This window comes from Diabrotica undecimpunctata, chromosome 5 (assembly GCF_040954645.1).
Source record: "Diabrotica undecimpunctata isolate CICGRU chromosome 5, icDiaUnde3, whole genome shotgun sequence".
In the NCBI taxonomy this organism is placed as follows: Eukaryota; Metazoa; Arthropoda; class Insecta; order Coleoptera; family Chrysomelidae; genus Diabrotica; species Diabrotica undecimpunctata.
The window spans coordinates 96,722,555-96,738,275 of NC_092807.1; the positions used below are offsets into that span (position 1 = coordinate 96,722,555).

The 15,721-nt window shown below is 33.6% G+C and overlaps 1 protein-coding gene across 4 annotated transcripts in view; it reads right to left on the reverse strand.

Moving 5' to 3' along the window:
- Positions 1-15,721, reverse strand: part of Tob (Transducer of ERBB2) — a 242,177-nt gene that overhangs the window by 166,545 nt on the left and 59,911 nt on the right. Inside the window, exon 2 of one of the 4 annotated variants that reach the window (XM_072532292.1) lies at positions 7,822-7,859. The exons of the other annotated variants lie outside the window; for them this stretch is intronic. The gene's annotated coding sequence lies outside the window, so the exon portion shown is untranslated. The remainder of the gene's footprint in view (positions 1-7,821; positions 7,860-15,721) is intronic. 4 annotated transcript variants of the gene reach the window in all.

Consider the following 15,721-nt stretch of genomic DNA (forward strand, 5'->3'; position numbering starts at 1 on the left):
ATTTCTTTATTTGTTCGTTTTCTCCAAATATTCTCTGCCGACTGTATTCCTCCAAAGATTTTTCTGAGCAACTTTATTTCCCAGATCTCTACTTTCTCTTCTTCCTGCTAGTTTACGAGGTCTGGCTATTAAATAACGAGACTGCGCGCGCAGAAGCCGTGCTAGAGGGGAAGAGTGGGAAACGAATGCAGCATTGGATAGCTGAAAGTGTCTACTCTTTCAGTACGAAAACACGTTTTTGTCGCTGTAGTAGTATTTTTTATGTAGAGGTTAAAAAAGAACGTGTTTTTTTCTCGTGCCGATAACAATGTGTGACGAAAAACATGAGCAACGGATTAATGTGAAATTTCTCGTTAAATAAAAAAAAACTCAGACTGTGTGCTATAATTTGTTGAAAGAAGCCTATGGTGAGAATTCTCTATCTCGTGCGCATGTTTTCGAATTGTATAAACGGTTTTCTAAAGGCCGAAGAAGCGCCGAAGATAACTAACGTCCAGGTCGACCTGTCTCTGTTTCAACTCCGCAAACAGTGACCAAAATAAATAAAAATGTGCGCGGAGATCGTCGTATGAGCATTCGGATGATTGCTGAGACTGTAAACACCAATAAAGAAACTGTCAGAAACATTTTACATGACGAATTGAACATGAAGAAAGTATGTGCGAAGTTGGTCCCAAAAAATTTGACCCCTGACGAAAAGCTAGTCCGTCAACAGATCTGCTCAGATTTTCTTAAGAGGTTACCTGAAGAGCCTGAATTAATGGAAAACATCATCACTTGCGATGAAACCTGGATATTCAAATACGATGTTGAAACTAAGCGACAATCCATGCAATGGAAAACTCCTGCATCGTCAAGAATGAAAAATTTAAACCCTTTTTTTAACATTAACGGCATCGTGATGACTGAATGGGTTCCAGAGGGTCAAACTGTAAACCAAACTTAATATTTGAAAGTTTTGGCAACGCTGCGAGAGCGAGTTCGTACGAAACAGTCGGAGTTGTGGAAAAACAAGCCGTCAATCTTGCACCGGGACCATAACCCGCTGTGTGTGAAGCGTTATTTAGTCGCTAAAGGCATTCCAGTGCTCGAACACCCGTAGTATTCGCCTGATTTAACACCCTGTGACTTTTTCCCGTTTCCGAAGATCAAGTCTGCCTTAAAAAGAATCCGGTTCGAGTCGATAGAAGAGGTGAAGCGAAAAACGGCGGAGCTCCTAAAAGCTCTAACAAAAGAAGACTTCCAGAAAAAACGAATGGAACGGTGTGTGGCGAGGGAAGGGGAATATATTGAATGAGAGCATTCGATTGTAAAATAATTTTTAAAATAAAACTCTTTTTCATAAGCAGTCTCGTTATTTAATAGCCAGACCTCGTATAATCCACGTTTCGGTGGTATACATCATCGTGGGTCTAATTACTGTCTCGTAGACTCGATGTTTAGGTGTTCTTGACACATTTTTTGCTTTCAGTATTTAATTTAGTGACCCTATTGCTCTACTCCGCTTGAGTAATCTTTGGTTTATCTTTTTTCCTTATTTTCCCGTATTCCTTATAGTTCCTTAAGTATTCAAATTATGTCACTTTTTCAAAACTATAGACAGTCACTGCTCCTTTCATTTCGACATATTTGCGATTATTTCTTATGTCTCCTCTCATTTATATATCTTAAATTTTTGTTTGGTTTATTGTTAGTCTGTATCTTTTATTTACTTATTATTAACAAAAAAATTAATTAATCAAACTGGTTAAAGTGACAATCAATAACGAGGGCATGTACATTACATACAAAGCTATCAGATATTAGCTTGCGATGATATTTTTGTTTCAGTTGATGTATTAAGAGAGGTGTATAGCATCCTCACAACTACAGCAGTAAAAGTTAACCTAGTGAAAATGATTCATTGCTGATATGTAAGGAAATTAACATCACTGGAGCGAAAGCTTGAGAGTTTACTTAATTACAAAGATAGCGAATGGGTGTACTATCTGAAGCCAAGAATATTCTTCTCCTTACAATGTTGTCTCTATTAGAGGAGGCTGACAACAATTTCGGCGAACTGTGTTCAGTTTTATGCCTTTCTCAGGACTGTAAATGAATCGAGTCTTATCCAATCATATCTTCAGCCAGAAACATTGCCTATGACCAGGTCATCTGCGGCTCTCTATCTTTCATTCTATGATTAGTCCTGGGAGCTCATACCTCTGGTGTCGGAAGATGTCCTAGATATGTGACGCTTCTCTTCAGAGTATACGTCGATATATCTACATTTTGAAGGCCCCAAGGATGTTCACGCTACATTCACGGTTCAAGCCTCTACTCCTCACAACAAGACGGAGTACTTGTATTTGGCAAATCTAAGCCTGGTTATTATTCTATGTCGTTTTCTTGCTGTAGTTACATCGCGTTATTACCACTAAATAGTTTCCTTAAATACTTGTTAAAGGGAGACTAAACACGAGATCATAAAGACGATAATGGAGGCAAAAGAAAAATACTTTGAAGAAAAATAAATTATTTTGAAGAGGATCTTCAAAAAATACGATTTTTTTAATCTAAACATAAAAGAAATGGCAGGACTAAGAAAGCAAAATCCCACTGGTGCACTTCTGGATAGATACGGGATTACGCAGATGGATGATAAAGCACAACGATGGGCAGAATACATCGACAAACTGTTTGATGATGAAAGAGGGGACCAAGAACACACTTCAGAAGAAATAGGTCCGCATATTACAACAGAAGAAATATTACACGCATTAAAAACGGTGAAGAGTGGGAAATTCCCTGGATTTGATAAGCTTGCTGAGCAAAAGGACGCTTTAATAAGCAGCTGTCGGAGGAAATTAAAATTAGACGTGGGGTGAGACCGAAATACCTACTATCGCCAATCCCAAACTTCCAATAATAGTTATTCTAGTTTTGAAAGGCAAATTCATTGTTTAAATGTAAATTGATTTTTAACAGTAATAAACTATTTTAATAACTGTTCTCTATATTATTAAAAATAAAGTTATGTGACTCCTGAGCTAAATTTGTATTTAAAATCCTAAATATAAAATTTAAACATCGAAAAAAAAATTTAGCAAAATATTAATGAAATAAGTAACTATACCATCTCTACAGTCTCTGTTATTTTTATACAATTTATTTACTTTGCATGTAATATTTTGACGCAAATTTTAGCGGACTTTGATACTCGATTGTTTTATCTTATCAAAGATTCCAGTCAGTATTTTTACTGGCCGTGACGTTAAAATAATGTTTTCCATTCAATGGTATGATGGAGGAAGCAAAAACGTGGATTAATTTTAAGTGACAAGCAAAAAATATTTTTCCTCAATTAGTCCAGCAACTGGATATCTTTCTGTATACATATACATGGATCGGTGGATAGTTAAAAACTATTCTATCTCATGTAAAAGTTTTTGCTGAATACGAATATGTAAGTCACCCATATCAAAAAGTGATACCAATTTTTATAAACAAATTTTTTATAATTAAATTTTTAAATTGAATACTACTACTGAACTATAATAGTCCCATCGTAACGTACAGCTAAAAATACTTAAAAAATGCTAGGTATGTAATATATAAAAATATACATATATATATATATATATATATATATATATATATATATATATATATATATATATATATATATATATGTATATATATATATACATATTCATCATATGTTATAATATACAGTGTGTCCGTAAAGTATGGAATAAATTCGATATTTCCTAAATGAAAAGCCTTTTAAAAAAATCTAAAAAACGTCGATTTTTATAAGTTTAATGTTCTACATTTTACAATAAAATTTCATTATACAAGGTGATACACCTTACAGTGATGACGTCATCGACTCTTTTTTTTTAATGTAACACCCTGTATTTTAGGACATTTTTAGATCGATAAAAATGAGCTGATTTTAAAAAAGTATAATATTTGGGTCTAATGAATATAATTTGAAAGATATGCACTTAGAAAATAAATTATTTATTATCAATTGCAAAAAAGTAGCCTACTTCTAGTTTTTGATAAACTGTAATTATTTTTAGTAACGTTCAATAAAAATTAAGTAGTACAATAATTGTATTAATTCGTGAATGTTCTGTATTATTGCTTAGTATTAATTTTAAGTATAATAATAATAGAAATGAATTTGAGTGTAAAGCAAAGAATTGGAATACTCATGATGCTTGGGTATGGAGACAAATCGCGAACTCAGATGGAAGTGTGTAATTTATTTAATGATAAATATTCAGAAATACCCATCACGCAGTCAACAGTAAGTAAGATTGAAAAGAAATTTCGATAAACCGGTACGGTTAAAAATGCACGCAAATCAGGTCGTCCCTCTGTAAATTATATTGCATTAGATGTTCTATTTGCTTTTGAAGAAGATGCGCACACTTCTGTACGTAAGGTTAGTAGTGATCTCCATGTTTGCAAAACAACGGTACACAAAGTACGTAAAAGTAAGTAAAATGTACAGTTGTACAGGAATTAAACGAAGATGATCCAGATAAAAGAATACAATTTTGCGAAATAATGATGGATAACAGCCACTGAAACCCTCTCTTGGTTCAAAATATTATTGTTTCTGATGAGGCTACATTCAAATTAAATGGCAAGGTCAACCGTCAGAATTGTAGATACTAGGCAAAAGAAAACTCCAACTGGATGCGGGAACATCATACACAATACCCGCAAAAGGTAAACGTATGGGCTGGCATTGTAAGAAATTAAATCATTGGACCCTACTATTTCGAAGGTAATTTAAACGGGCCAGCATACCTCCAGTTTTTAAGTGGGTATCTCGTACCTCGAAGTAATGTATCTCGAAGAAATGAAGAAATAATGAAGAAATTACATCCTGTAGAGGAAACAAAGAAAAGGGTAATACAAGCTAGAAGAACAATTGGCTGCCTAAATGGAATACTTTGGAGCTCCGAAATAGGAATAAAGCGAAAATACAATATATATATATATATATATATATATATATATATATATATATATATATATATATATATATATATATATATGAAACACTAATTAAAAGCAGCCTACTTTACGGAGCAGAAACTTGGCGAATAACCGAGAACAACAGAAAAAAATTAGAAGCTGTAGAAATGAATGTATTTAGTAGATCGTTAGGTATATCCCGCAGGAAAGGGAAAATAAGACGACGAATTGGAGTAGACGGTTACTTACCAACAGATATTGAGAGGAAAAAGTTAATTTGGTATGGTCATGTTCAAAGAATGGAAGACACAAGATTGCCCAAAAAGATTATGCAGTGGGTACCACCAAACCGTAAAAAACGAGGAAGACCCAAAAAGACATGGAAAGAAGGGGTAACCAAGGCAATGAGTACAAGTGATCTTAGAGATGGCCAATGGTACGATAGAAGGACATGGAAGTTAGGCATCGGACAACGTCGAAAGACGTTCTAAAACCGATATATATATATATATATATATATATATATATATATATATATATATATATATATATATCTCGTACCTACTTTAGTTAATTTATTCCCCAGTACAATTAATCTTGGAGGTTTTGATAAAAGTTTATGGTTTCAACAGGATGGTGCGCCTCCGCATTATGTTTTAGATGTTCGAAGGTACCTAAACGAAATTTTTCCGAATAGGTAGATTGGAAGACGTGGACATATTGAATGGCCAGCGAGGTCGCCAGACCTCAATCCTTTGGATTATTTTATGTGGGGTCATTTAAAGAATGTTGTTCATAAAACGAAACCTGCAAATATTGGAGACTTCGTAAAGAAATAAACAATATTTCTCAAGAAAGCATAAACAACGTTCTACAAGAATTTGTACAACGTTTGGGTTACTGTCAAATACGACAAGGGTTACAACTCGAACATTTAAAATTAAGTCATGTATTAATTACAGGATTACTCTCAAGTTATTTATTATAATTTATTTTTAATTTATTAATATTATAAATCAATAAAAATTAATTTTCTAAGTGCATATTTTTCAAATTATATCCGTTAGACCTCCAGTATTATACTTTTTTGGAATCAGCTCATTTTTATCTATCTAAAAATGTCCTAAAATACAGGGTGTTACATTTAAAAAAAAAGAGCCGATGACGTCATCACTGTAATGTGTATCACCTTGTATAATGGAATTTTATTGTTAAATGTAGAACATTAAATTTAAAAATCGACGTGTTTTAGATTTTTTTAAAAAGGCTTTTCATTTAGGAAATATTGAATTTATTCCATACTTTACGGACACACTGTATAATTATAGTTTTAAAGTTATTAAAAAATTTAAGATTTAGCATGTCATACTAAAGCATTTAGCATAATTTTTTACATGGTGAATATTTCTCCCTTTTACAAGTTTGAACCTATTTTGACAATTTACTATTGAAAAAAATTGAAGAAACTCACTTTTTTATTGTGTTAACAAATACGGCGTGCTTGTTGATTTCTCAGTTACAAATTTTTAATATTCTATTGTTTTTTGATTTTTTTATACTATTTTAAATTTTATTTGGCCTTTTACTAGTTTGTACTAAAAAAAATATTAAAATTTGAGCTGTTTTCTACCTTTTCGGCTAAAATCAGGCATTTAAGGCCTAATCTAAATAATTACCAAATAGTCTTTTATCAAATTTATTTCTTTGGGAATAACCCATATGGTGTTGTGGTTTATTCCGAAAAGTCTTATCACGACATATTGATAGGACTTTTCGGGTTTCACATCGGAAGCTGATTTCAAAATAAAATATTTTGTTCTGTTATCTTTTGGAAACAAAGCAAACGACAATCATTCATAAGCTATTCTCTTGTGGTATTTTAGTTTTATTATTAGCATGGTAAAAATATACAATTTTAATTATGTATTTCAAGGTAAGTGATGCAAAATATAGAAATAATTAAACACCCTTATTATTGATCTTGAGAAAGCATATAATAGAGTGCTTCGAGAGATTCTGTGGTTTGCGCTCAATAAGAAAGGAGCATCCGGTGGGCATGTGAATATTGTGAGAGACATGTGTGAGGGACTATCAACGTGTGTTGGGACATATGTAGAAGAGACTAATACATTTATTAAGGAAAACTACAGGGTGAGATTTCCGTATGCTGATGATGTAGACGTTATGCTTAGGTCGTCCCTTAGAATGTCCTTACAATCCACGAAGTCGTAATTTATCTAGAGCAGTTTCTTTATACTTGGTACTTAGGATTCGAAGTTACAATGTAGGTCTTCTATATTTGTACATACTGAATGATACACTAAATGATTTAGTATTAGGAAATACTTGTTAAAAACAATACTTGCTAGTAGGGATTTAGAACAAAAACTGAAACAATCAAGACAATGATCTTGAAAAACGTTTAAAACGCAGTGACAAAAGCAGAGTATTTAGAATATTTATTTAAAAGTGGAATTACTACTGCAAATAAGATGATAATTTTGGAGGGTGACATGATTGTAAAAAGTGGTCGTTTTAGATAAAAAAGCTTAGGAAGATCTAAAATATTAGGGTCATAGTACTATTTATAATGAAGAGATGATGAATTATTGTTCTATAACATCTGTTGTTATAGAGTGTGGATCGAGCTAAAAAAATTATTAGATTATCTGATTCACAATCGCCATAAAAATTGTAATAGAAGCAAAAGTAAACGATCAGCTACTGAATTAAATCTGACACCATTTCCGTAATATATGTTTTAAAGTTAATATTTAAAGACACCGAACGCTAACATTTTTGATGATATATAATGCTATACGTCAAAATAAAAGTATAACTTACCTAAACAAGTAATAATGTTTAATGTACAAAATTCTTACCTGCAACAAAAGAAAAAAATTATATTTACTTGATTTATAAACTATAGACAGCTGAATATTGTGATGTGTATTATAAAAGTCAGCCTACTTTCGTGAGTTTTAACGTAAAGGGTTCGACTCTATCATTGTCGTATTTCCAATGCGGGGGCACTCATACTTGGAATGCGACAACGATTTTGGATTTATTAATCAAAAAGCTAGAGTGGAAATTCCTGACCAGTGGAATAAAGTGTTTAAAGCGGCAAGATCAAAACCAACACCTTTTGATGTAATTGGTTGCAATCAAGAAATCTTCTTTGCCTGGACAAAATTTCTCTCCAAATTTCTCGCCCCTTTCCAACTAAATTTGGCCGAGAGCTACAGTATTCTATAAACCATCCTGGTATGGTTGCACTAAAACAGGTTGCCTACAATACGGCATTTTGTTCTAGTACCTGCAAACTCAAAAAGTTCTTCAAATGTTGAGCCTGAGCAACTTTATAGTGGATTAATACCAATATCTATCTTAAAGTATGTTCGTCTTTGTTTTTTCGTCTAGTTGTACTATCATAGAATACTATCATAGACGAAAATACAAATCCCATCCCCATTAAGAGAGGAGTGAGACAAGAAGACGTAATATCGCCAAAGCTTTTCAACCTAGCCCTAGAAGACGTCTTCAAAACTACAAATTGGTCAACCTATGGCATTAACATTAATGGCAACAAGTTAAACCACCTTAGATTCGCTGACGACATAGTGATTATAGCGAGCACATTCGAGGAACTGCAAATTATCATGGGGGAACTAGCAGCCAGCTCCCAATACGTCGGCCTAAAAATGAATTTGAAAAAACAAAAATAATGACAAACACAGATGACCCCAGACGTATAAAATGGCAGTGAGATAGAACAAATCCAGGAATATATCTACCTAGGCCAAATCCTGAGACTTGACAAAGAGAACCAAAGTGCGGAAATTACTAGAAGAGCAAGACCAGCAGACTAGCATGGGCAGGATTTGGAAAACTTAGTTGGATACTTAGGAACCGCAAAATACCCCAATACTTGAGGAGCAAACTGTTCAACCAATGCATCCTTCCTATCATGACATATGGATGTCAAACCTGGACCCTAACCAAGGCAAACATGAATAAACTAGCCACAACAGAAAGAACAATGGAAAGAGCAATGTTAGGTATACGACTGTCAGATAAAAAGAGGAACGACTGGGTAAGATCCAAAACAAAAGTCGAGGACATAGCAACAAAAATTGCCAAACTTAAATGGAGCTTCGCGGGCCACACTTCTAGACAAAAAGACCAACGTTGGAATACTACAATACAACATTGGATACCTTACGAAAATAAACGACCAAGAGGAAGACCACAGATGAGATGGGTTGATGACATTAAAAGAATAGCCGGAACAAATTGGAAATATGTTGCTCAGGATAGAGACCGATGTTTAACGAGAACGATTAGTTTCAAAACAATCTTAGTTTTAATATTTATTTTAGGCGAATATTTGCAAGTTGTGGAGTTATGGTTTGCCTTTAAGTTTTTTATTCTTTTAAAAAACATTACCTGGTGTATTCTCCAAGCACATAAAACAAATATTTTCTGTCACTAACTAAGCCTGTTGATTTATCTATCACACATTCAACTATAAATAATCCCGAATTTTTCCAAATACCGGTATTTTTGGATCGATATAAATTTCATCTCGGCGATTTCAGACGTCAACGTTCTTATGTCTTTGGTTATTTTGTTGGAAAGCTAACTAAAAACGTCATTACCCGGTATGCAATGGAAAAGTCTTGTACTCCAAAGTAAACGCCGATACATACATAAATTACTAACTTCTTTTCGCCACGACTTCGGAAATAAAACGTTGGAAAGGGTTTATTGGCACAATAGAAAGTCAGGCACGTAAAGTTGTTGTGATGTTTATAGGGTTTTGCACATAAAAATGTTATTATATTGTAAAATATTATTTAAAACATTTGGTATTTATTTTAATATAGTAAATATATGGGGATTGTTTCTACAGAAGTTGCAAATAATTTGAATTACAATTGATGAGCTTTCCTAGTAAATTGTTTATTCAGATAATAGCAGACTCTATTAATATCATCGAACAGTTTGAAGATATTAATGAATGCTATTCGCTGCGAAACAAAAAATTTCGTTCCAACCAACATTTATTAGAGTTTAACTGAATCACACATGTTTTTCGTATATTTTTTTCTATTAATATATTTATTATTGTAATATGTATTTATTTTTCTTCATCTTCATCTTTATCTTCTAACTCTTTTATTTTTAGGTTATCACTCAACTTCTTGACAATAAGACCCATATTACTACTGGCGATTCATTCAATTCACTCTCTCTCATTTGCGGTAATTTGTTTGATGCTACTCCTGTACACTGTTACTCAATTTTTTGGTTGCGTTCTCTGAGGTATGATATCTACTAATCTTTGGTAGTAGGCCTTTGGTTCTTTGCCCTTTTATGAATCTCCACCTCTTTCCGTAATCCGCAAAATTATTAGTTTACTTTTATGGATAAGTTTCAACATTGTTCTATTTTCGTTTCTTACTAGTGCATGTCCCATTACGAACTCTCTTGCACTTTTCATAGGCTCCTTTTTCCCTAGTATCTTGCAAGAGGTTCTTTTGCGGCTGTTTTTAATTTTAAACGTTACCAATGTCTCCAGTCCTTCCTATGCTGCTGAATGGCGGAAATACTTACCCTTCTATGGCTTCGTCTACTTCATCCCTCCATGATCTTCAGGATCTGCTGTTTTTCTCTTTCCCATTGGGCTTCAATTCAAAATCTTTGATATCAACCTTGGACTATCTGCTCTTCTCAAGTGTCCATACCAAATTAAATGTTTACTTCAATGTAGTTTAGTCTGTCTTGTACTAATGCCATTCGTCTCCCGAGTTCTATAGAACTGCATTTAAACCAGTCCCTTAAATTCTTCAACCATGACACTCTCCTTCCTATACTCCTTCCTCCTCCTATCTTTCCCTGTATTATCAGGCTTAGCGGTTCATATCGCTGTCCCCTCATTACGTGTCCCATATATTGTAACTTTCTTATTTTTATTGTATTTATTATTTCGCATTCTTTGCCCATTTCTCGCAATACTTCCGTGTTAGTTTTCTTCTGTGTCCATGCTATTCTAAGCATTCTCCTGTAACACAACATTTCAAAGGACTGTTACTTATTTATGTTTCTTGCTTTAATGTCCCGCTTTCAAGTCCATATTGCAGTATCGAAAACACGTAGCATCTCAGTGCTCTTACTCTCAGTTCTAATCTAAGGTATTTGCTCTTATTTCGGTTTTTTGATCATTATTGTCTAAAATCCAGGTTCCTAGGTATTTGTATTTATCAACCCTTTCTATCGGTACATTTCCCAAATGGATTTGTAAATGATTGTTAGCTCTGGACGCAGACGTATATTTTGGCTAGCCAGGAAATGGACTGCTCTAACATCAACTGATCTATTTCGAGCTGCTGTGAATAGAATAAGATAGGTCAATGTGTTCACCAACGTCACTAGAAGATAGGCACCTTTAGAAGGAGAAGATTCAGATTTCCTTGTTTCTTCTATGTACTGTTCAATTTGTCATTCTTTTCTTTTGGTCTTTCTCGTTATACTTTTCTATTTTTCTCTTTGTACTTCTGTATACCTTCTGGGGAGTGGCTGTTCATACTTTGCATATATATAGAATTTTCTTTTTTTTTCAATACTTTTTTGGTTTATTTATTTCGTTTATATTTCGTTTATTTTTACTTTGCGTTGTGTATTTCTTTTCTCCAGTTCTTTTAAAACTTCTGTTTTGATGCTTCTAATGCTATTATTTTGTTGATTATATTAAATATAATAGGGCTAAATGTGGTGTCTAAGGCCCCTGGTGGATCGCATTCTCAAACAGTATTGGTTTAGAAAGTTCCACGATTATCACGGCTAGAATTTGTTCTGCTGATATAATGGATTATATAGAGCAAAAATCTTGGGCTAACATGGAAGAATAATGTACTCAGGACACTGAATAAATGCCAATGCGAATAAGAAGGGGGGATACATAAAAGATCGTTTAGAGATGAGGTAGATGTGACTCAGGTAAGAAAAAACCTCCAAGATAAATATTAGTAGGATAAAAAGGCTGTAGCGGACGGTTGAAAGAAATAATACACTGATAATTATGGAAACCGTTAGTGGTAGTCGTAGTAATAATTATAATAAAAATACAGTTCAGCTGAAATCTCAAAATAATGCTTTACAATCTGAGATGTTTATATCTTAACCTTTCGTCTGTGTTGTCAATTGTAGAAAACACACTTGACAACTTGACAACACAAATGTAAATACCTAAAACAAAAGTATTGAGGCAAGGAGATTCACTATCTCCGTCACTTTTGTCTAATATCTAAAATACAAAATAGAACATACAAGGTTTATGACTGTAGTTTTTTGGCTACGTCTGTTGACCTAAATAAATCTTAACAATTAATATCCTGATAAATTACTAAGCAAAAAGTAATTTCTGTAAAGATAACTTTTATCCTTTTCTATGAATTCGAATCCATGAATGTCAATGTAAATACTTTTCCAGAACCACTTAAAACGTTTAAGAACTCTTGTTATCAGTTTTGATAACACCTATATACAAAAACCTGTCGTGATCAATAAATTTATCGTCCACAACAGTACGTGATTTTAAACATAACATTTTTACATGACAACCATTGACACTAGCCATAAACAGACGATCAAATGTTGAAATCTATACTCAAAGGTCAACAGAGTGCAAGTATATTGTTATACAATCAAACGGAGTATACGCGCCGTATACAATACGTCTGCTAATTAATGCTTTTAGAACAATGTTATGACACGTTTACACTGATAATTATACTTTGCTACACTATATTTTTGTTAATAGAAAAATCGGCAAATAAGACATTATAATTAACTTTCTATTCTAATTTAATAATCAAAAATTCAAATTTACCGGAAAAAAATAGACATGACATGTGTCTTATATCAAAAACACATTTTACTACATAATCATAGATATCTATGTATCTATCTATCTATCTATCTATCTATCTATCTATCTATATAAGGATTTTTACAGCTGTCGCCGCCTTCCTTCTTTCAGACAACGTCTCCGGTCCTTTCTGTTCTGCCATTCTCCATCTCTAAGGTCTCGTCTTTCCATGGATTCGTCCACTTTATCCCTCCATGATCTTCGGGGTCTACCTCTTTTCCTCCTTCCTATTGGGCTCCAATCCGAAATCTTTGCTATCCACCTTGTATGATCTGTTCTTCTCACATGTCCATACCAAATTAAACGTTTTTCTTCAATGTAGCTAAGTATGTCTTGTTCTACTGCCATTCTTCGTTTTATCTCCTCATTTCTGATGCGATCCATTTTTGTCACTCTGCAGCTTCTTCTCATAAACTCCATTTCAGTTGCTGTGATTTTGGACCTGTTTCGTTTATTTATTACCCAATTCTCTGCTCCATAGGTCATTATACTGCGTACCAAGGTGTTATAAATTCTCTTCTTTGTATTTCTGGTAATCTGTCTATTCCACAGTACCCCGTTCATTTGTTTAATACATGTTCTTGTCTGTGCCAATCTGCTGGTTATCTCTTGCTCGGTGGCTCCATTTTTTGAGAGTATGAATCCTAAATATTTGAATTTGTAAGTGCCGTTAATTTCCCTATTATCGTCCATTTCCAAGTTTCTCACTGGTTCTTGCTCTGTTATTTAAATATTCGGTCTTTTCTAGATTTATTTCCAGTCCATTTTTTGTATATTCCTTTTCTAATTTTCGGAGCATATAGCACAGATCTTCTTCATCTTGAGCCGTTACCACTTGGTCATATGCAAAGCTTAGTGTGTACAAGAAGTTGTCTCGGATTGGTATTCCCACCCGTTCACATTTCCTTTTCCATGGTTTTAATATTTGTTCGAGGAATATCTTGAACAGTGTCGGAGATGTAGAGCATCCCTGCAATAAGCCTTTTGTGGTCTTAAATTCGTTGGAGTATTTATTGCCGGTTTTAACTCTTACCTTGTTGTTGTTGTAAAGGTTTTTTACGGCTTCTATTAACCTTTGAGTTATTCCGATTTCCTTCATGGTATTCCATAGTTGTTTTCTGGGGACCGTGTCATATGCCTTTTTTAAATCTATGAATGCCATGTGTACTGGTCTATTTTTTGCCATTTTTTTTTCAATTAATTGTTGGAGTGTATATATGTGGTCTATGCAAGATCTTCCTGCCGTGAACCCCGCCTGATCTTCTCCGAATTTATTTAAGATAGATTTTTCCAGTTTTTCTTTCAGTATTTTTCCATATAACCTGCCCATACATGCTATCACACTGATGTCTCTGTAGTTCCCCATTTCTTCTTATCTCCCTTTTTATGTATCGAGGTTATATATGCTTTGGACCATTCATCTGGTATTTCGTTCAGGTTTATAGCGTTAGTGAACATTTCGTGTATAATTCTGTGTAGTTTGTCCGTTCCGTAATTAATTAGTTCATTAACGATTCCTCCTGGTCCCCCTGATTTTTTGTTCTTTAAAGTCTTTATGGCATTCTTTACTTCGATTAATGTTATCTCAATCTGTTCTTCATTCTGATTTTGTTGTTGTTCCTGTTAGGTGTCAGTCTCTATGAAATCTGGACGGTTTCAACCGCCCAAAAAAGCAACTACAAATTCTTATACGAAAAATAAAAACTATATAAAGAAATTATTATGGGAGGAAGGAGGACTCACGGATAGATTATAGCTGAGCAATAAAAAAATTTAAAAAATACGTTGTAAGTTAAAAACTTTTTGTCCAAAGTGGGCGACATGTTTTACGTCGGCAATACATTGTCGAGCTATTGCTTGACATTAAAAATCAAAAAGGAAATATGTTTCTCGCATTACAGAGTTTTGTTCTTGCGAGATAATCTAATTCCAACAAAGAATTGTTAACAAAATACAGTGAAAGATGATCAGGTGAAAATGTCCTTATGGATATCAAGCCCAAGACCCTCCAACATTCGTGTCGAGAAGATACTACAAACTGAGTAAGAGCTCTTTTGAATTACGTGCAGGACATATATCTGTAGAAGTTTTCTACTTCTTTTTTTTTCTTCTACTGAGACAATAGCAGAAACTGTACGACAAATTTATTTCTTATAACAGAAATAACAGGAAAACTTCGGATATGCAAAGATAAAAACGAAAATGCTGAGACACAAAATAAAAATGTTGAAATTTGAACGAGATGTGGGATACAAGATATAAACCAGTGGGCTAAAAACAGGAAAATATAATGGAGTCAACACAGCAAAAATAGAAAGCAAGAAACAGATCGCCAGGTAGAAGAAAAAGTTGGTTAGGAAAGATTAAAAAAGCTCAAAGCTGACATTAAAAAACATGCATACCAACATTGAAGAAAAGAGAAAAAAACTTTTTCTATAATTTGCAAAAACATTAAACAATGAACATTTAGATCTTTCCTAATCCTTTAATTATTTCAGTCACACTTGTGATATTTCACCCGATAACATAATTATATTAAAGTGCATAATAAACAAAAGATAAAAGTTTTTGCAAAACTACACAAACAATTGAATTAGAGAAGTGCACCAACAAAAGAGATGCGGGTGTTGTCGAAACGGTGGCAATTTGCGCAATTTCGACGTTTACATCCCAACAAGGTAAACTAAACTATCTGAAAAAAATGACACAAGGTTCTGACCGGAACGCAGCAATTGACCCAATTTATTTTAAATTCAAGACCGTTTTGTGCTTCGTTAGTGGGATAGTGGAAGCTCAACCAGAGGCGTACGAAAT